Source organism: Bombus pyrosoma, linkage group LG10, assembly GCF_014825855.1.
Source record: "Bombus pyrosoma isolate SC7728 linkage group LG10, ASM1482585v1, whole genome shotgun sequence".
In the NCBI taxonomy this organism is placed as follows: domain Eukaryota; kingdom Metazoa; phylum Arthropoda; class Insecta; order Hymenoptera; family Apidae; genus Bombus; species Bombus pyrosoma.
Window position 1 is genome coordinate 12,513,015 of NC_057779.1, and position 23,672 is coordinate 12,536,686.

At 37.1% G+C, this 23,672-nt stretch overlaps 1 protein-coding gene across 3 annotated transcripts in view; it reads right to left on the bottom strand.

Moving 5' to 3' along the window:
* The window catches only part of LOC122572061 (brain tumor protein), a 168,539-nt gene that overhangs the window by 111,102 nt on the left and 33,765 nt on the right, over positions 1 to 23,672 (bottom strand). The window contains exon 1 of one of the 3 annotated variants that reach the window (XM_043736597.1): positions 579 to 750. The exons of the other annotated variants lie outside the window; for them this stretch is intronic. The gene's annotated coding sequence lies outside the window, so the exon portion shown is untranslated. Of the gene's footprint in view, positions 1 to 578; positions 751 to 23,672 lie in introns of those variants that run through there. 3 annotated transcript variants of the gene reach the window in all.

Genomic DNA, 23,672 nt, shown 5'->3' on the forward strand with positions numbered 1-23,672 from the left:
CATCCATCCTTAGCATTAGCTATGGTGCACGTTGATCCAGCAAAAATACACTCATAAAAAGGATCATAAGTTTCACATTACGTTCATAGATTCATAATTATTGATTGCATGAAATTGATTCCATATTTTCGTTTTACATTTAAATACTCTCAATCAGTGTGACACATATGTATTGCACATTTTACGAACATGAAGCGTGAAACAATAAACCGCGGTTTTACCGTGGAATTGCAATTGACGTATTTCCGGGGCGAAAACAATCGCCCAATCACGCCTTAACCGTCGATGCACTTCCGCTGTTCAATTACTCGATCACTGGGCTTTAACAAGAGATGCGAACACCAGATTGTTTTGGGAACGGTGAAATTTACATCGAACGAAATGAACATATTCGAACGTACATTTCTATTATAATTCATAAAATCAAATTCCGCAGAATACAACTGCACGTTCATTTTTGACGTTTAACGTGTAACACTAATAAGCGTTAGTAGATCGCAGACTGTTCGAACATAAGTTACATTTAGATATGCGTTGATATGTTATTAAGACGTTAAAATCAATGATCTGAGTCTTACCTTATGTATTGCGTTACAACAGTTGTCAAACGAACCGGTACTTTGAATGCGATATGCTTGTAGGTTAGGTTTTTGCCGGCTCAAATACACAAATGTATATTTCTTTTAATTCACGTTTTCCAACTTTCGACCGCTATAAACTATTATCTTGTATCGTCTAACAAGCCGATGAACGATATTGTACGCGTATAATATACATTTTAGTCGTAAAATTACATATCAGACTTCGTTTCACGCTACGTGCGACTCGATGTTACTCGCAAACTCTCGTGTCGGACTCGTGTAACTTCGTCGTTGTTCGACCAGGTACGTATCTCGATAAACAGGGAGCTACGGTGCGAAAAGATATATAGATACGAGATTTTAAGAAACGATTCGATTGCTTAAATATAATTATATTTTTAATCTACTATGGATTATTATTTTTATACTTTCTTATTTAATATGCAAAGCTACTATTCAAGCAGTAAAACTGTTCTTTTAGCAATAATAATTACGAAAATATACCGGTTGTAACTACAGATATTGAAATGAAACAAATACTTATATAGTAGAAATATTTGTATATAAATATAATGATTATAAAGATATAAAGTAAGAATGTTTCTCAAAATGCCTCCTCTTTGAGAAGAATACAAATACTTAATATCAAGTATGTTTTAGATACGTAAATGTATAAAGGCTATTCTTTTAAATGAAAGACAATTTAATTGATTGAAATTAGATCAAACGAAAACTATATATATACAACGATGTTACCGAGGAACGCGATACCTAAATAATGTTGAAAATCAATTTATATGCAGTCGATCAATCTAAATCTAAAATCGACAATTTTGCTTACGTCAAATATTTCCGAATTTATGTTACGATACAAATGCTATATAGTATCGATGAAATACACCATACTGTGTTTAAAAGTTGTCAAACATATATCCATTATAGCGCGAATCAGTTTGTACGAATATGTATGGGCAGATATTGGCCCATACATATGTATTCGACAATATTGCCATATACCGTACTAAAAAATATAGTAAAATCCATATATATCCATATACATACACATACGCGACCATAACCCATACTCGCATTACACGTATAATATTATCTACTTTATGAACTTCATAATATAAACCTTATCTCTACCTTAGTTCTAAATTCATTAATTTAACCTACATTTTACCACTAATCTACATTTTAATCTTACTCCACCTACGATTAATATATTACTAGTCAACTGCTATCTTATTCTTCTAAAAGTCTGTAGTAACAAGTGTTGGTTTATCGTTTATGTTACACTTTTACGTTTATATATATATATATATATTTTTTTTTTTTTTTTAGAGAGAGGAATAAATAGTTAATAATAATTAAATTTATATAATCAATAGAAAGTGATAATCGTTCAGTTTGTGTTCCGGCTGAAGACTGAAAGAAGTAACAAATACAAACAGAATAAAGACATTAGAGAGTGAAACAAGATTTCAGAATACAAGAATCGTTGATCGGTGTTGGTACGACACATAATAAACGGGTTTTCCTTTCGCGCCAGGCGAGAGTAAGAGTAATCCTGCAACTTTCATTTGCAGCACTCGTTCGGCCTCGTGATGTCATAAATATAACTCTGTATCGTAATCCGAATCCGTGTTCTCGTGGTGAAAGGTTCTGATCGAGAAAAGAGGTTAGTATCGTGGGGTATAAAAGCGAACCACAATCGACTAATTGAAATTACATAAATATAGCGTTACAATAAAAATTTGTATTCTTAGTATTCGTAGAATACGACGTTCCACGTGCGTGGGATTGTTTCCCAGTATTTTCATTTTATCGTATTATATTAATTCCCTTGCCATTTTTAAATACGACAAAAGTTACGATGTAAAATTAGTACGCGAGCAGGAGACAAGAGCATCTTCACGGCAAAATGGAGTAGTGCGTTTTATTCTCTGTAATTATGTATGTATGCGTATACGCATATTTAAATTAGAAATTCAAGGATCACCATTTTTATGGGGAATCGTCGATCCTTGACCTGTTATAGTCGCCTGCAAATTAGTCGCGCAACAATCAATCTAAATTCAGTTTGAAAAACACAGCCTCATCAGTTTGCCAAGTTCGTATCTCTCGAAGATACTGTCATACGAGAAAATTAGATGGGAAAGTGAAACTGAACGTTTTGTTGGAAATTTTACAAAATCAATTACTTATATCCAGCACGTTGTTAACTTTTGTTCCCGGCTCAAATTACCCTGTATTTTAAGGATAAAGCTCCTTCTTTACAACGATCGCTTAAAAGTGGGTGCTCTATTTTTTGTTGCAGTTTTATTGCATTTATAATAAAAAATATGCCTCCGGCGGTAAAATAACTCACAGTACATCCCGAAGAAATTGCACAACCAGACTTGTGCCTTCTTACGTGCATATGTTTCATGCGTACCCTCGGTGAATGTGTTTAGCGTGTACCTTTAGTGTGTACGCTTGACGTCTTCTTTATGCCTGTGTATTCGGCATGCATGTTGAATGCGTGTGTTTGGTACGTGTATTTGGCACGGTACGTTTACGCGCTTATGTATGTACAGTATAGGCTCGCATATTGCGGATAAGCTATCGTAGATATTTATTATAGCATTTGTATCTTGATCAATTAAGTCCAAGTTAATATCAAGTTTCATGTGATTCGACCGTATTTTCATACGAGTTCAAGAACGTGATACTATGAAAATGAAATATGCAACCTGATAGAAAAACGCTTCTCTGGAAAATAAGGTTACGTACAGTTACTTTCTGTAGCCACTCTGTATTTTAAAGACACGAGGTACAAGTCCGACCGTATAACCTTCTCGTGGTGCGAGTACATACCTTGTTGTTATTCTAATGCTAGCGGCACTCTTTTTAAGGGCAATAAAACAGCGACAAAAAAATCATACAGCAACCTTGTATGACAGCAACATTGTAAAGAGGAAAATTTCAATCTTTAAATGCATGGTTATTTGTTCATATACTCTTTTCTATATTTATGTCTAATATTGGTGTTAATTGCGTGTTACGGTTTAGGAAAAAGATTATTATCCTTCATTATATACATTTATATCGTTTCATCTGGAAATAAAAAGAATTGAACGTGTGGCAACAAATCACAACCCGGGTTCTTTTTCGTATAAGCAACCTCCGCGTGAAAATTTCAAGCAAACGTTACCACGATGCAACATTTGTACAAAGAAAGTTTACATCAAATACAAGCGTCTGTATAATAGGAGCAAGAGAATTTTACAATTATTTTACATATTTATATTTATCGTATATTTATTATGATTAATATATATTTCACTGTCATTTACTAACTTGCTACGTTATGAAAGAAATTATATGCGATAGCTGCGTTGGATTGTAAATCGAAACGGTGCAACTCGCAATCCGATTTAATAATTTCCTGGATGAGAGTACGTGTATCGTATAGTGCACATTGACTACGTAAGAGGCCGGAAGTTATTCGGTACGTAAAATTTCTATCCCCGGAAACCACAAAGGTGAAACGACTATGATCAAGGAAGCACTACAGCGTCTCTATACGAGCAGATGGTAATCGATTCTCTTCTCCGCTGGTACAATTAATACTCTTTATTCTACATTCGTGTTTTCGATCGGAGTTCTTAACATTTAATGTTGCCAATATTACGTAATAATATGTAATGATTGTTTTACCGGAGAGAGGAAACTTTGAAGGGAATTTGAGCCAATTTTTGAGAACGTTACAACACGAGATTAACTTTATCGTCGAAGAGGATCTACTTAATTTAACAAGATGTGTTTTGATTCTAAAACGAGGAATTAATCAGACTAAGACGACTTTGTATTACGAAGCGCTGTATTATAGGCGAAGTAAATAGAGAACGGTATACAGAAATGAATCCTCCGATTAAATTCGGAAAAAGCCAAAACATAAACAAAGCTTGCAGGAAGAAAACAATGGACAATCAGCGGAATAGATAAAGTATCGTAATATGTAAATGAAGAAGAGCTAAGACAAAACGTGAGAGGAAAAGCTAGAATCACATCATAAAACACCATCGAACGCATCATAAAATACTGATCAGTGTTTAGTGAACTTGGATCAGAAATCTAGACAAATAAAAACAGCAGGCTAATTAATTATAATTACGAAAGCGAACACTGAAGAGGGTGTAAAAAGACAGCATTACTTCATACACGGTGCAGTAGAGTACTATGATAGCGTACCTTCGCTTACGACAATGTGATATTAATTGCTAGTAATAAAGATAGGAATAAGACTCGGAAGGATAGTACCAATTAACACTGCAATTAATGTTTTTATCACATGTATTATTGGATCGCGAACGCGTAACTTTGAAAATGAAACAGTAAAAAGAACGTTAAATAGGGTTCGGTGGAGATGTTGCTAGCAAAGGCTGAGAAAAACTCTCGTTCACCAAGGTTATAAGGACGTAATATGGAAATGTAAGCATCGAAGTACTCCTAACCAAACGAAACGAGATCCTAAAACGGGATCAACGAAAACTGCTTCAGCGAAGATGTAGCCAGAACAATACTAAAAATACTATGTATTTCTCTATGTCTGTTCAAAATTTTCCCAAAGGCGAAGGTGTGTAGAAATACGAAAAGTTCGAGGATTCTGTGCACTTAGAATGGAGGATTGATGTATCAACAGCGTATCTGGGCCAAGTAAAACTGGTTATGGAAAAGCCTTGCTACGACGCGACTACTTTTCTTTTCGAAGATGACCAAAACTGGTTTTGACCTTGTCAGGGATTTACCCTTGACGCGGATCGCCGATCCTACGTTAATTCTATTAACTTTATATATAAAAAAAAAAAAAAAACGCGACGATGCTTCGATCAATAACCATAGAAGGATTCGACGACTTTAATCGAATTCAGAAATCGTAATTGCGATCTTATTGCGTGCCAAGATGTGAAAGATTGATCGAAACGTACACTATTACAAATCTATATCAATATCGATATCCATTAGAAAGTAATAACAGAAGCGCAAACTATAACGCTACAATGGCGACCGAAAGAAAGTTTATAGACTAAAGGTTATTAAAATTTACAAATTAAATTTCCTTTTACCTCAACCGTATATAGTTGAAAGGGAAAAGAAGATGTCTCGGATACGTTGCGTTGAAATCGAAAAACAATCGCAAGATCGGTTTCACTTATGTGGAAGTGGAAGGACAAGCTTTCTTTCGTCCAGTCCGTTATTAAAGATACGCGTATAGTAGCATGGAAAGTCCTGGAAATGCGTTAGGGCACTGACACATCCCGGAGGAGTCGAGGTCGACTCCTTTGGTAAGATTAAACAGCCTGTGCCGTGATATACGATGGGTCACCATATAAGGAGAACAATAATTTGAAGTTAAACCATAATATCGTCTGTGAGTTCAGGCCTATACTGCGAGCTTCCTCGACTCTGACCAACAGACTGGTAAAGAAGACTGTGGAGGTCCCGATTCGTGGAAGTCTCGTACGGCTGCAGCACAAGAGCACCAGTCCGTTTCTTCCTTTCCTCTCTTTTCTCGTCACCCGGACGGCCTCCTCCGTCTCCTCATTCTCGTCTCCTCCCTTCTTTCTTCCCATCGTTCTCTTCTGTTTCCTCTCGCGAATAGCTTCTTTATTTTTATCCTTATCGCACCGACAAGTAAGTCATTCATCTTTCTCTCTTCCTTTCTTTCTCTCTACTACTCTACGCCGATCCCTTTTCTCGCCCCCTTCCACCTCGTTTCTCTCATACCTTATCCCTTTTTGGATATTCCTCGCGTCGCTGATCCTCGGTCATCAGTCCCTCTATGCTCTTTCTCGTTTCTCTTCTCTCCGTCCGTGGATTCACCCTTCTTCCCTTTCTTCCTTCCTAGTTTCTCTTTCGTATTTCTTCTGCATTGCACGTACACTCCCGTTCATAAGTTCACTTCGTGTAACAGATGCTAATTGGTTGACGCTATCGAAGAAAGATCGCCCAGTAATTTCGATATGCAGGTACTCGAGAATTTGGCGAACCAGCGTCAATCAAGTCGATCGTGACTTTCTATGTATTTACGTGGGATAAGACGCAAGGATTCGTAAAAACTCTTGCGAGAGCTAGAGAAGGAGCACGATGAATTAACTGTGTACGTTCATTGTGTATGACGCGTGTTCGAGTTTCGTACGTACATAAAGTAAACATAGAGTAAAGTATTGTATGCGTATTATTTGTTAGCGTAGATTGCGTAGCATCGTAGGAAATGAAAATCGGAATCTCCGGTGAACGTTCTAATCTCTCAATCGGAAACTCATCGAAAATTTTATCATCTTTCATAATCCGCAGTTATTTTTTTACAGACAAATTTCAAGTTAGATAATAATTCTTAAAGAACACTTATGGATAGGGGTATACACATATACATCGACTCCACACTTTCACCACAGTGCATCTTTGTCGGTTGCAGTCTGCCTGATCACACATTGCTATATCCATCGTTGAACGTCTCCTTATCGACAGCGTTACGTTTAAAATATTTGTGAAATTCTGTATCGTCAAACTGCCAATCTTATCGATTTGCCAAATACCGACGAGCATAACTATTGACAGATCAGCTAATGTACGCATAGTGCGAATTAAATGCTTTTCGTCGCTCTTATTTTCTAATTATGTATTTTATTATAAATGTTATTATACATACGGTATATGTATCTTTTAATCTAAAATGTTATGCGAAATAAAATTTATTACGGCTTCTTAGTAAATGTGTAAGTCCTAATACTCGTGGCTGGCAATTTAAACGTCGTTAAAAAATAAATATTCGCTTTGAATATATCCAAGTGCGAATTGCCTTTTAAAGTGCAGCGAGGCGCAGTCAGCGGTATGTGAATGCGAAAAGAGAGGTTGAGCGTATAATTAATCGTAGGCAGGACTAACTTTAAGTTTAAAGATCCTTCAAATGTTGCAAATATCAATTTCTCGTGTTCATTGCGAAGTCTGTGCTTACCTGTGTTTGATGACAGAGTACAAAGACAAAAAACGAATAAACAGCAATTTCCAAAGATCCTTTTTAATTACTTTGATGAAACGTGTGAAAAGTGTTTTCCCTACAAACTACAAACATTTTAAATATTTACAAATATTTCTTTCGTTAAAAAATAAAAAACAAAGCTATATGCTCTTTTTAGAAAAAATTGAAAAGATGGAAAATATTTAACCAGCGAACTTAACGTTCCACTCGTTCATTGCAATTCTACAACCTAGCCGATTTACCTTGTCCCTTCAACAGCGCTATATCCATGGATATTTTTCTCGCATAGGAAGAAAACTTTTTTTCTGCCGTACCAGCTTCGTCAAACGTAACCGTCGACCAACACGGTACAACGAAATTACAAGGACACCAATTTTTCAAACTCCAGAGAAACCTCAATTAGTATCTTTTCTTTCAGAGCAACCTCGACTAAGTTCCCCGGGAACTTTCACCCTCCTGCGACGCTCCAAAATATTCGATTCTGTCGTCAGCAGCTTTACCACAATGGCAGCCATTAACTTTAGTTTTCCCATCGAAACGAAAGAATCTCGTCGACTGCCTGCAGCAGTCGACGGCGAGATCGTGAGATTCCGTTTCTCTTTTTCTCGCCGTATAACACGGTCGTAGTTTGTCACAAAAGAGAGGGAGTGGAATGACTTAAGAGAACGTTGTGGAAAATTTTCGAGACGGTCGAACTTTGGTTTTCTGATTGGCAGAGTACCAGAACGGTCGCTGGGCCTTGGGACCCCTTCTGATCGCCATTGGGGTTTGCCATTGCCGGGGACAATAGAAGACCGTTAAACGTGCTATGGGTTAAGGATAGAGGCTCGAACCAACCATGGGAAGCCCTGAATCGAGGGTAGACGCGAAGCAGCAGGATCTAAGCCGATGGACCCGTGAGCAAGAAGAAACTGGTTTACCTGCCTCGTCCTTTCTTCTTTGCTCTTTTCGCCTCTGCTTCGATCATCCACCGTGCATCACCGAAGAAATATCTTTTCACCAATAAGCGTTATCTTTTCATTTTTATTTTTGTACCTTCAAGCGTAATGCGCTGATTTATATACTTCAGCAGGGAATTAATTTGTCGAAGAGAATTAATTTTGAAACGTGATTACGTTTACTTTTCGCAGAGGCGAGTTTACAAAGAAAAGAGCTGTACCGCAGCTCGAAGATGAACTTTGAAATTGCTAAAACGGACAACAGTTGTGTCGTATCGAAGAGCCAGCAAAATTGCATTTAATTGTATTTTAGTAAATGATCATTTACTATTTGCTATTATTTATTCTATCGTCATATTATTTCCTATTTTAGTAAAGTGTATGTAGGATGAAAATTTGTACGTATTGTATTTGTACGTATGATATTCAGTGGACAAATCAAGAAATTTTCTCTCCCATTGCGAGCAACAAATTTATTTTTAGTGGTAATCGTAGAATGAAGATACACCATGTACAATGACAACTAAATTTTGCTCTACCATTACAAATTGCATATTGTTCGATGTTAGCTACGTGACGTCTGCGTAACGAATCGCTTAAATCCGTACAGGCCTTTTTAAGCTTTTCCAAAATATCAACGTTTGTCACTACTACACGTTACTTTAATCTTTTCAAGCAAAGTAAAATTTAAACAAAAATACGGAAACGACGATAGATCGCTTAAAATTATTAGTCGAAAACGACCCAATATGCAGATGAAGGGTTAAGATACGCAGTGCGTGTTATAAGCTGACAACAAGGATATTTGCACGAAACGTGTCAAAATATCTCATTCAGTTTCCCGAGACAATTTCACAGACAAAAGTAGATAGTTGGACGAAAATAGAAAGATAAAAATTGACTCGGAGAGGTATAATTTCGAAATAATTTCAAAATTAACTCTTATTGATTCTATATCATTATGAACCTGTGGCTCGGTGAAGAATGCGAGGACCGAGGTGCAGGGCCTTGCTTCTTACGAGCGAGCGAGAGAGAGATAGAGAGAGAGAGAGAGAGAGAGAGAGACAAGACCGAAGGTAAAGAGAAAGAAAGAAATAGAATATGAGAGAGGAAAAAATAGAGGGGCGAAAGAGGTTCGGAGGACAATAATCGTCCGGATATGCTCGCATTTCATATTCGTTCCCAGAGTATGTTCGATATAAAAACACGTGTTAATGGAAATGGCCTATATATATATATACACATATACAGGGTGTCCGATTTTCATCGATCCACGTAAATATTTCCCAAATACACTGTTGGAAAAAGTGTGTCAAATAAAACTAGTTCCGTCTCAAGGGCGACGTCTTACGATGACCACCAGATTTGTCTAGGCGCGGGCGTTCTCGAGATCCCAAGGTGACCCTCGTTTCTTTAAATGGAAATCTTTTTTATACACCGCTTCATGTATCTTTCAGTTTTCTACAAAGTTCTCTGCAAGACAGTATCGAGGTATTTGTATATGAAAATGCTCGGTTCGAAAGATATTTCAATGTTAATTTTATCAAATCGTAGCGAGTGTATGAAAGACGAGGGAAACGTAAACATAAAAGCACAGTCTTATCTTTCCTTGTTTTTCACACGATAAGTTTCACGAGATTAAAGTTAAAATACTTTCTTGAACTCGTCGTTCTTCGACCAAAGCGCTTTAATACACTTTTGCAGAGAATTAGAAAATGTATCGAACGGTATTTTAAAAATACTATAAAAGATGTACGTTTCTATTGAGAAAAGCAGGTCACCCTGAAATCACGAAGTATCGCCCATCTGGATAACATTCGCGACTATCGCAAGACGTTCCCCTCGAAACGAAGTAAAAGTTTTTAAAATTAAAACGAAACGTACATCGTACGTTCGTTGCAACGACGACACAACTCAAAAATCTCGATTTTAAGGAAAACGAGCTTCGACGCTCTGAACTGTCGTAGTTTCCTAACGATGCAGTAGCACAACTGCCCCCGTGTGATGAATTTTTAAAGTTCGCTTATGGGACTTTACCCATAAAAAGCACAAGAAGCAACCGCTTCTTCCGTACCAATAACTCAAAAAATACAAATTTTCAGTTATATCGTTGTTCCAGAACGATTCGTACATATAAATACATAATACAATAAATTATACAAATATATATGCAATTGCTCGTAAAATTGTCGATCATATAAGCTTTCAATTCTAAGCCACATACAGAAGAAAGATAAAATGCATAGAATATTAGCGCGGATACAATTTGAAAGATACAATTACATGTTTGTTTTCGAGTGTTTTATTTAATCAAACAATTAGATAATTAGAGATATACGTACTTTATTTTAGTTTCGTGTTCCACATACGTCGAAGCAAAAGTCGAAACGTTTGAAAAACATCATTACCTGTTTTCCAATTTACAGATGTATTTAATCGATCGTAGTTAGAGGCAATACGCGTTCTATTTTATTTTCTTGTTCCACATACGCCGTAATTAAGATTCACACATACCCGCAACTGACATTACCCGTGTCTTATCGAGACTGTTCACATGTAATTCTGTAATCACATGTTAATCAGGTGATACGTAAGCGTGTAATGGGACAAGCGATTTTATAACCGTTTATTTTCCAGCTCGAATGTCCACCTCGATAAAGATTGATCGCGCGTCACGTCGTAACTAAATTTATAGACTTTATCGGTCAAAGCGAATGCTTTATTGCTTATCAGAATTACGTAAAACGAAATTTTTTATAAACTCGAGACGTGTAACTTATTTTGGTTGGTTATACTTGTGGTTATTCTATGCGCTGGAATGCGTGTTACGCGTTTCGTACGCACTTTACCTTGAAAAATAAACGGTTTTTAAAAACCGTAAAAACCGACTTTTAAAATAAACGATTCGATTCATTCAGTTTTCAACAATTCGTACGATCTAGGATCTATGTTGTACTGATCGTATGTCAGCGGAGCCTCCATCCTCGTGTTTGAACACGCGCGTCGATAAATCTGCTTTAATTATTCCATCAAGTAAGAAAATCTGTCCTGGCACTTACAGTCTTTTCAAGGAAACTACGCGATGGATTAACGAACCACATTATCATCCTTCGTATTACATTCTTCTTTAAAGCGTAAAATTCTTTTTACCGTTAATTAACAGGTTGAAATGTTAAAATAAGAATATCGTACGGTTATATAAAGCAGCGTAGTACACGTATTTACTGTACCAGTATAGTACGATAAATTGGTTTCGTTTGCATCGTTTCGCAAAAAATTGTATTGCCATGCATCGTTATCCATAAAACTTTAGTTTTCACACTCTATTTGCTTGCACTCTTCAAATTGGAACATTTAAACGAAGGATGTAAAAGGAACAGAGAGCGCGAGATGAAAATATGAATGGAGGATATTCGAATTTGGAAGATATCGAGAACGTCAGCTGTAGACCGCGCTTAACCACGCGTACACGCATTTTCCGGTTCTATCTTTCTCTTTTCTTCGTTTATCCACCTCCGAGCGAGCCGTAGCTTCGTCAATGGAACAGACGTCGAGCGTCAGGTTGAAAGTTCTTGGTTTCGGATTTCCGTGTAATACGAGCCTCGCTCGGCACATGAAACAGCCAGACTCCCAACGAATGATATATTTATTATCCTACATTAATTAGAGCAAATAGTATAATTTTCCATCGCTGTATACATTCCGTGCGAATATCTTTCGATCATCGTATAACGCGAATTTTTCTGATTACTTTTGATTTTCGTTGCTTTGCGAAATCTTCAAAGCCTCTCGATATCGTCGAAATAAATTACACGGACGAGTGAAACGAATAACTTGGAGTAACAAGGGAACGGAGTAATCTCTAGCGTAGGAGGTAAATACATATTTTCACGAAGACTAATTCTTCGTTCAGATTAGAGTGGAATGTAAACTCATAAAAAGTTACGTATTCCATTTTCATGTTTTAACATTTACCTTTGCGGTGGAATTGTATTTACGCGAATTCGTCGAGGGACGAACAGTTTATAATTGAAATTCGTATAATAGCAACTCGACGATTTTACTCGTTGCTTATTGTTTTTCGCTCGTGTAATAGGTGCGCGCGTTTGGACAAGAGAACTCAACCAGCAAAAATTCAGTTAATCGAGCGAATCGTTTAATCGATTAAAATTTCGTTCCAATAAATGTAGTTCGGATAAACAGAGTCCCGCTGTATGAAGTTTTAGTCGTTACTCGTCTTTCATATGTATCGTAAAAATGTAATTTCTAAGTAGATTTTTTGCTTTCGTAATCCGATGGCTATTTAGCGCTTCGTCGTTGCATTAATTATCGAGATAAACACATTCGATAACCACAAAGGAATATTGACAGAATTCATATAGGAGAATCGTACATGCAGTTAATTACCCGCACAGTTTACAAATATATGTACGTGGTATATGTATTAGACAATCATGGCTACTGTATTTGGTCATGTTCTCGGCCAATAAATACATCTCATATTTATGTATGTATTTATCGCGTTGCTGTTCGAATCTGTGCTTTTGTTCGTATGACTTTTATAGCTTACTTTGTAGCTACAGATATCCTGCCTTATCGGATTAGCAACATCGTTTGAAAAACGAGTATTGGAAGTTGATGAATGATAATAATAAGAATCGTTGTCGATCGTAGTTAGGAATTGCGTCGTATAGAATTTCTTACCGGAACGAAATGAAAACAAAATTCAAGAAATCGTATAACGTGGGAAAATAAAAAATCTTAGTTTCGAAAGCAAAAATTTACGAATCATTTGATATTCGTATTTTAACACTGGCAGATGGCGATGGAACGTTGATGCCTCCTTGATTTTACGCATTTGTTTAAGAGATAGAATTCTTGTAGATATATAATCATCAGTTTTTATACTACGTATTGCTTAATTATAAAATTTGTATAAAAGTTGCGCATGTAATACTAAGAATCGATTAATGGAAACTCGATGACATTTGTCGATAAAAATAGTTTCATTGATACGCCAACTGAATCGATATAAGATTGAAGCGATATTAACGCGTAAAATTTGTTTGAGATATTATCGTAAAATTTCGTGTCCACTTTGTTTCTTTGAGGAAAAATCCCATTCGGTTTATCCTTTCTTATCGAGGGCTCATCGTTAACCCAGGATTATCCGTTAGGAAGATATCCTCAACCCGCTTTTCTTTTTATGATATTTCTATCCCTTACTTAGGTCGGCGAAACTTGTTCTCTCAATTTCTATCAACGATAAATAAAAAATACATTTTTACAACGCAGTTCGATATTTCATTAAAATACGCTTACCGTCAAATGCGACGTACAATAACAAATACATTTTGCATTCGGTAGAATTTCGGTTTTCTGGTCACTTAGCTTTCATACGTGTATTTTTCATATCGTGTCACTCTGCCCCGTATATTTAAGAAAAGAAAAGAAATAATTTGAAATAATTACAACGTCGTAACTTTTAATACCTTAGATTTTATTTACCCCTAGGAAAGAATAACAGCGTTGATATGAAATTCATCGTATCGACGAAATTTCAAATATACATGGAAGTTTATGGTCAATTGTCTTCTCGTTAACACCTTTAAAGAACCGTTGAAAACATATTTCGTCGAATGGCTGCGAATGACAGAAAAATAGCGGAGTCGCGGCCTTACGTGCAGCACTTTGTACATTTGCTTACGTCGCTCACGCTCAGGAATCATCGTTTCATAATTGTCGGTAAAGTACCCGCGGGAACAATCGTTGCGAAGGCGTTGCGATATTGCGATCACGTAACCTTTGCGTACGTATTTCCGTGGCAAAAGAGTATGCTTCCGTGAGTACGTGCCTGTGCAAATTACGATGGATTGTGATTTCTTACATGATACGGTGTACACGCGTGGAAATTGGATTAACATTCGTAATTTATGCGCTCCTGAAATTTCCGCAATGCGACGACCCAACTCTTGTCTTGCACGGCCTCGAAAGCAGCTTTCTCTTGTACGCCGATTACACGCACGGTGATGTCTCACGTGTTTCTAAAGGTTATCTAGTCGAGGACATATTTATTTCTCCGGACTGGAAATATCCAATGACCTTGAAATACGATGCTCATTTACAGCCGCTAATCGCTTCCAAGCTGAATACAAATGTACACACAGTCATTCACATCGGTCTTCCAACATAGTACTACGCGTGTACTTGTTAGTCTGTACGAGACTGGATGGAGCCAAAGTCTATCGTCGCCTGATTTCCAAGTGATTTAAATATCGCGTTGAAAAATATCTTCTAGAAAAATATAACCCAACTATAGTAGCTAGAAGCAACGCCTAAAATCGGTCTGTACAAATTTCCAGTCGCATAAACAAATCCTGTTCGATATTTCGGATTAAACGAATTAAACTTGAACGAAAACGTTCCAGAGAGAACGAAACAAACGGAAATTATTACAAACTCGATGCAACAGTTTGAAACGAGAGGCTCGAAATGGCGCAGAAACATCAAATTATTAATACATGTATAAAATCATTATTGAACCTACATCTGTACGTTATTAAACCATAGTTAAATTATTATTAAACCATTATTAAAGTTTATTAAACGGATTACGAATCCGAGGCACCGCGGCCAAATCAAACGCAGGGCAAAGGAAATAGAAAACGCCGAAAGGATCGTCTCAAGATCCTAAACGCGTCGTAGTTTGTTAGAATTCGTCCGAAACGACGATATAAAGAGAAGGTTAAAAGTTCCCACAGTTGAAGAAAATATTACAAGATACGCCAGAGCACACCTAGATAGAATAAACAAACGTACTTGCTAAAAACTGTTACACAAACTTACCAAGAGGCATCTCGGTAAGAGGCTTCCTACCGCTCCTTTTGTTTACTCGTGCTCGCACGCTCACACATTACACATGCACGCACACAACGGCACGTACAACACATAGAAGATTCCAGCGATTGCCGATAACTGAATCGGATTGCACGCGATTCTTTTTAATCCCTTTTAAAGAAATATAATTGACTCGACAATTATTGTATAACGATTGTACTCGACAATTGGCAACATTTAATAGAAGGGATAAAAAACGGTTATCGTAGCTTGAAAATATATCTTCCCAATAATAACGTTTAATCGTATAAAAATGGCAGATTTATTTAGAGTGGTTGATTTTGCCCATGAGTATTAAAACACAAGTTAATGATGGAAATCAATTATGAGAGTGAAACGTTTCGAAATGTTCGAAACGTTTAACGCTGATCGTTATATCGATATACGTATATTATATTGGAATAACACTACGATAGCTTCATTCTTGTCTAAAATCATAATACTTGGCCGGTAATAGCTTTTCCAACGTGCTACAGGTACCAGCATCGAATGCGTATATTGTACGTTCTAAAGTGAAAGCCACGTGGAAACGGGCATCTTTGAGGAAAAGACGTGCGTTCGTAGAAAATTCAGCAAGAGTATGATGGAGTGGGGCAGACGCGCCTATGTGTTGAACTAAGAGATTGGAAAAAAAGACACGAGTGGCAAAAATCTGTGCGTCAAAAGCTATTACCATGTATGTAGAACTTGCTATAAATAGATAACTTTGATAGAACGTGTCAGCTTTTTTGGCACGAGAGGCAAAAGAAATAGCAACGTATCGTTGCGTTTCCTCGATCCTTCGGTTAGAAAATAAGATTAAAATGCGAATTTCAGGATACAAGGATCGCTTCTGTGCGAAAAACCTTAAGCGCGTAGTTGGATCGATCGCGAATGAAAGACGCTTTCATCGAAGCGTAATTAAGAGGCGTATAAGCGTGATAGATGAACGAGACGAGAAGTCGCGCGATCATTGACAGTGAAACAAAGGACCACGTTCGTCCGGAATTTTGGCACGACGCTCAAGGAATTTCGATTCGAGATCGTCTCCGCTGTATCCGCGTGTGCCCGCGCGAGATGCATGTGGCCGCGTCTCCGCATCTTCTTGCGTGTGCAGTAGTGTGCACGCGCGGCTGGTATTCCAAGCTAGGCGTTTTGCGGTTGTAGTCTGCTGCAGTTGCCAGGATCCTACAAGTGGTTGACCCTGGCCGCGACAGTCTGCCAGCCGACTGTCGAGGTCCGCGCCAACAGTAAACCGTGTCCCGAAGGCTTTTTCGAGATTCTTCCCTTCGTTTCCCTTTTGAACAGGTGTACGCGCCACGGACGCTGCTCTACAAACTGTGAAACTAACCGAACAATTAGAATCGTTCCATTACTGCTTTTTACTCGAGTGCCGCTCGCGTTTCCATTTCATACCGAGCGTCTTTCATATCCTTTTCTCTTCTTTTTTCTTGCCCGCCTTTATCGAGACGGTCATAAAAATCGATCGTTATAGTCGAAAAGTGGGTTGACAAACCAATTTTCTTTCTAAAATACACGGTGACGGACGAAAGAGAGTTCGAAAGATTTCATTCTAGTGTAATTTTACTGGATTTTTAGAAAACGCGATTCCATTTAACAAGAGCAATTAATAGACGCGATACGTAAGCTGTCAAATATACTCGTCATATTGTTTCACGAAATTATATAAAGTACGTATCGATTCACTGCTTTGGCGCTAAATTTCAAAAATGTCATGAAATGGAGATGACCACTTTCGTACGTCGCGTATATCCAAAAATACACGATCGTTATACAGCTACGAATAATACAATAACAACGAAGTATGTAATACAAAGTCACTAATACTGGTAAGTTGCAGTCTTAAATTTTCTTTCAGAGGCGTGCGAGAAACCGAAAATATCGGGTCTGGACGAGAATATTTTTCCAGATCCGACTTTTTTCCGGATTCTCGAAAACTTCGAGAAATTGAATCGCAATTCGGAATTAGCTGTCAGAAGTCTTTTCTTTTTATCATTTAACTTGTACTCTGCAATTTGTTCAGCTGGACATTTGGTAAATTTGTCTAACTTAATTGCTAAATAACACGTGGATGGCTACCGCCAGCGGGATACCATCTTCCAGTCTGACTATTTTATTTCTTTAGTTAGGTCAGTGGGGTGTTTTCTTTTTACTCTTCTTTCTATCAGAGTTAGCTGTCGAACCTGAGAACGTACTTTACGCCATATCGTAAATACACTTACGATACGTCGTAAACGCATGTATTATACGTCGTTTTCGAGATCACGTTATACGCGTCAAACTGTATCTATTATTCCATATGTATTTCTTTAAATTTTTCATCGACGTAGCTTGATTTAATTCAATCCTTTTTCGATCAGAATTACAATCTTAATAAATCGACGTTAATAAATTAAATTTAAAATACGTTTTATAGGATAGAAACACGTTACATATATATATATATACATTCGTTCCAGATATTACGTCATTTACGACACATTTATGACGTTTACGACTTGCGACACGAACTACATTTAAGACACATGTGGCGTGTATAAAATGAAAAATTCCTGTCTTTACCTACCCCTGTTTGCTCTGCAATGTCTATCCATTTCATGACATTGTCGTATCAATAAAGCCAGTTTCGAAATGAAATTTTTTTCTCGATCCTCCCTCCAATGACATTTGAGATTTTTCTTTTCAGCAAATGTTTTATGATGAGGTTAAGCCCAAAGGATGTTGTTTCTTTAGCCGTCTTCCGTTTAGTTTGTCATCAACTTTTGCTGTTAGCCGATCGCGGTGTTTTTCTATTTTTAAAAAGGGGTCCTTTTCGGTATCTCTTAGTGTACTTTACTATTCCTTCGGGCACGCATGATATTTTTAAAGCTTTTCGTATATCCTCATTTCTGAGATACCATGGTGCATCCTATCGTGGATTTTACTCGGAATGCTTCCACCTTGGCTATACAGCTTCTTGCTGGCGTGCCCCGTAATTGTACTCCGTAGGTCCAAATAGATTTCGTTATTACTCGATTCATTCGCAGTTTATTTTCTAGATTCAATTTGAACTTGTCACTGGTTAGCCGCTACGTTTTGCGACTTTGGACTTTTATATTTTCGATACGACATCCTGTCGATTTTTCCTGTCGTTTAGCTTTATACGCGCAGTGCCGTGTTTTCGTAGTGTAAGAATTACGAAATTGCGTTTGTCTTTATTGTTTTATTTGCAAACGAGGTTTTGTAAGGCTGTATTTGCTATTTGGCTGTCGCGTTATCCTGAAATGTACATATTTTTTGTTATTTGATGCGGCCTGGCGTTCTCGACATTGTCGAGAAGCCCGATATTCTCGAGTCTGGAAATACTTTCGGGACCCGACCCGACCCGACCCGACCCGACCCGACCCGATCCAAACATCGGCTTCCCTCGACATTTTCGGGATCTCGCGCACCTACTTTCCTTCCTTCGTAACTGTGCCTTTCAGAAAGTTTTACTACTGCCGTTGCCTTAATTTATTTGCTTTCTCTAACAAGTGAAAGCTTCGGAATTGCGAATGATCCAAAAGTTACGCAACGGAATGCAAACTACTCTTGCCACTGATCAACGAACGATTTATGTGTGCTTCCCCTATCAGCATGTTTCCATTCAAGTAAAAACATTTACGACACTGTCGTTAAACGGTTCGTATTCAAGGACGTTCCATGTAAGATTTCCTACGCAGTAAAAGTTATTGTCGACCTTTTCACAATTTCAGTCACCCATCGTTTCTGGTGCTATAACTTTGATGAGAATTGCTACCGGGCGACGCGCCGTATAAATTGAGTTTTAAACGTCCGCATTAACGTTACTAATTTCAGATACTTTCCGATGGGAGTAGTGTTAAAAAAGCTTTAATCAAAAATCAAGCTTCAATCAAATAAATTATAGATTGTCAGAGGTTGTAAAAAAGAAATCTGTTAATTATGCACAAAAGGGGGCCTCGTCTCCAGTGTTCTTGATCTTGAGCTACGTCGTAGAGGCGAGCATCCCGAGTAACGTGGGTCTTGTCCGAGGCGTGGCAGGATCGTAGTTGAAAATTCCATGGAAAGAGATCTAACCTAACCTAACCTAACCTAACCTAACTTAACTATGCCCTACCCTTGTTAGGGTCGCAATCCTATACAGATATACAGGCAGTTTCATTTTTAACTTTTTACGTCGGAGTAAATGTAACGTAACAAGTATCATTTTCTTTTCGTCGTAACTTTACAACCACGCAAGGTGGTATTGCTGTAAATTCGAAGCGAACTTCCGTATACTGAGGAACGATTATACCTGCATACACGCTGGTGTTTCCTTTATCTTATCCACTCGAATATTTCTGTTATTTTTGCAGATACGAAAGAAGGTACGAGGAAAAGGTTGTTTGGTTTGGAACTACGAATATCGCGGTTCATGCTTTCCCTTCAAGGTCATTTCTTCCCCCCCCCCGAGCGTTTCAAGGTCGTCGACGATTTTTCAATAATAGTGGAATATTTATCGTCGTTAAATTTTATCATCGTATTATTGTGGCTGGAAAAAATGAATTTTAAACGCATAGATATGCATACGGTCGGTATCTACGTGTGTTTATATCTTTTAATGTTTAAAACATCGACAGTTGCGCGAGGTGGTCTCATTCTCATTCTGGTAGAAATTTCTTTATCCCTCGCCAATATCCTGTGCGACTTTGACTGCATACGTTATTAACCGTAAAAGATGGAGAAAGATTTGTTACTAAAATATCTCGTGCTACTAATTGTAGTCCAGAATCTGGATACATCGGAGAGAAATCATCGTTTTTTTTTTTTTTTTTTTTAAATAAATCATTTTACAATTTGTCCATTAGGACATTTGGTAAAATATTATAGAAATCATCGTGCGAGTGAAGTTTTAAACGATTGCTACCACTAGTAGCAGGATGTGCCCTTAACGCGGTATCTTTGACAGCCGTTACGAGGAAATCCCTTTTCAAGAGATCTTCCGAGAAATTGTTCTTAGAAGGAAATTCTTATCCGGACAAAATCCTCTGGTCCAAGTCCCAAACGGTACGAACCATTCCGTCCTCAACGAGGGTGGCCGATTGTTTAGGTTGGAATCTGAAGAGGCGTGGAAGGTATTCTGGCTGTTCGCTTGGGTATATAATTCGGACGTGCAAGGGACAACGTTGGGTGTCGAGTTTTCAAGCATATCTCCGGTTCGGTATCTCCGGTTTAAGCCACGTGGAAGCAACATAATAAATCAAACTTTTCCCAAAAGTTCGGACTAAGTTGTGCACGCATACTGCATAATATTTCCTGTCGTTTTTTCCGTACAGATCATTCACTTTCGCTTCAGTTTCAGATCTGCCCTGGACAAGCGAACTGAAATATTGCGTTAAAAATTATGCGAAATATGAAATTTACGTTATGACGCTAGCTTTATTTTTGACAGTGTATTAACGTAACGCATCTGTCTCCTCCGTTTAAATAACATTAGACTAAATTTTTTATCAACGGTATCTAGACTAGAACGAGAAACATCCTTTGATGAAGGTATAAGGTTTCAAAGACCCGGACATATATATCAAATTAGTTTTATCTCTCTTTCGACGACTGTTGGAAATACGTATAGAGATTGCGAGAGCAGGGGAATGAATTTCAATCGTATCGATATCGCGCAAATATCTACGTCGTTACAGAATGCCAAACATGGAAATATTAGTGGAAAAATAAGTACTAGTAATGACATCATCTTGATGCACGTGTAACAACTACGGTACACACCTGCGTCACACTTGGCAGCATGTTTGCACTCCGTCTACGACATATACGTTCCATTCTAAACGAAGTTTATCTACCTTGCTCCTTGCTCTTGTATGCCGTTCTTGTCTGTGTTGGCTACGTCAACGAGCATTTGACAAAAGTTTCTTTATCTATTAAATCGATGTTAACAATAATTTATTTGTTATTTCTTATTTGCAAATGAAACTTTATTCTTTTATTTGGATTTAGTTGGCGAACAAATTTTATTTTGTACAATGAAAAAATCGTTAACTTAATACGCTTATTTTCCAATAGACAAATCACATTTTTAATTTTAAAACTATTCGTTTTTCGGACAACCCGCCCGAAAGTCTATTTGACCTTCGCGTATTCTTCGTGGCTGACAGATATTGTTAAAAGTTGCAAAAAATAAATTTGTTCAACGCTCGACAAACGACAAATAAAAACAGATAAAAACAGTGAATACAAAATAATTCTTTATTCGTAAATAACGTAATTTATTTTTGTTTTTTATTTGAACTCGCAATAATAAATGATTCTCTGTTCAAAGAATTATTTGAATGAAAATTTATTCGATAACGATGGTTACAATAATTTATGTAAAGTATCACAGCAAGGCATAGTTAACTATTCAAGTGTGCATCGTATAATATTTAGTTGCGCATCCTTCCAACATACGCGCTTAAGAATTCCATATTCGAATTAATTCGTCAGCCGCGGACGAGTTTCATATTTTTCTGTCGAAAATCGCCGACGAAAATATTTTGTTTGTACACACTACCGGCTGTAAGCAATATCGCCACGCTTACTGGTATTTGGTGCAATGGGGACGCTCTTCTCGCTACATTCTTCACAAGGTGACATAACTCGTAATACAGTACCGCGATTGTATTGTTATTAAAAAGTCTAGAATTAAAGTTTCCTTTATTATAAACCGTTCACCCGTTTTTGTGAAATGTCTAGCATATTTTTAAAATTTTCCACTATACACAAGGTAAAAAATAACTTTAATAATATGCGAGACAACAAAGCAAGTGACGTATCCATTAGGCGATATGTATCGAGAATAAGTGTTTTGTAATCACGTCTTTCGCGTACGATATAAACACAAGTCCAAAAACTCGTAACTTACTAATGATTATATCGTATTTACAAGGGAACTCCATTTATGTGAACTTGTCGGAGGACAAACAGTTTGTACGATTAATTGGAATTGGTGTAACAGGAGCTCGCAATTGCTCTTCTTATCTATTATTCTTCGTCCGATTATATTTTCGTTCGCGTAATAGGCGCTCACATTCGTATAAGCGAATTCAAGCAGCAAAAGTCCAGTTAATCGGGCGATAGTCGAAATTTCGTGCGAATAAACGGAGTTTGGATAAATGGAGTTTCGATCGCTGTTCATCTTCGATGTATTCAAAAAATCTGTTTTATCATCGTATTATTTATCGAATTGAATATATTCGATGAGTACGAAGGGATATTGACAGAATCATCGAGGAAAATCGTATATGCAGCTAATTACTCGTACAGTTTACAAATATACGCGTGTGTATGTACATGAACATATGTATTGTCTAATACAGTCGTGGCCACTGTATCTGGTCATATTTTCAGTCAATAAATGCATCTCATATTTATGTATGTACTTACCACGCTACTATTCGAATTCATGCTTTTTTTATTCACACGGGTTACTGTAGCTTTTTTCAAAGCGAGCGTCAATTATAAAATTTTGCTGCAATAAACGGAATTTTGCTAAAATCGCGTAACTGTTTCAATATCATTTTGAGTAATTTAAAATCGCTGCTTCGAATGCAAATATACTATATTCGACACCGATATATTCGATAAATTCTATAGTTTCCCTCCTAACATGTTTCCAACATGTTACTTCTAACATGCTTCACAACGAAAGTGAAGTATCTAGTATGTTTGAGTTTGTTGATGTCTCACGCAATTTGTATTAATATTGTATTACACATATTGTATTACAAAATATTGTATTACACATTCCCAAGTACGAGATCGTGAATACAATCATCTAATTTTTATCTTTATAATAATATTATCGTAAAACGTTATATTTAAATGCAATTGGAATATAATTATAAATTATTGTAATACACATCATACACGCGTCATTTTTGTTAGCTGCTAAAGGGTCAACTCTTCGTACTCTCATTGTATTCTCACGTTTCGATTATTACAATACATCGTTGCAACTACGTCAGCACGTCAATTCGTATTCATCCGATCAGGCAAACTGAATTTAATTAATTTTAATAACCAATAAGTAAATACGTGCATACATATTAATAGTTAGCAACGTTATATATGTACCTACGTATACAGGTACCCGCCATGTGTCCCGGTTAGGAAAAGCTGTAAATTTGTAATTACCATGACAGCAGGGATGAGCGTAACGTATAATTATCTAAAATAGAATGCGTTTCGAGATGCGTT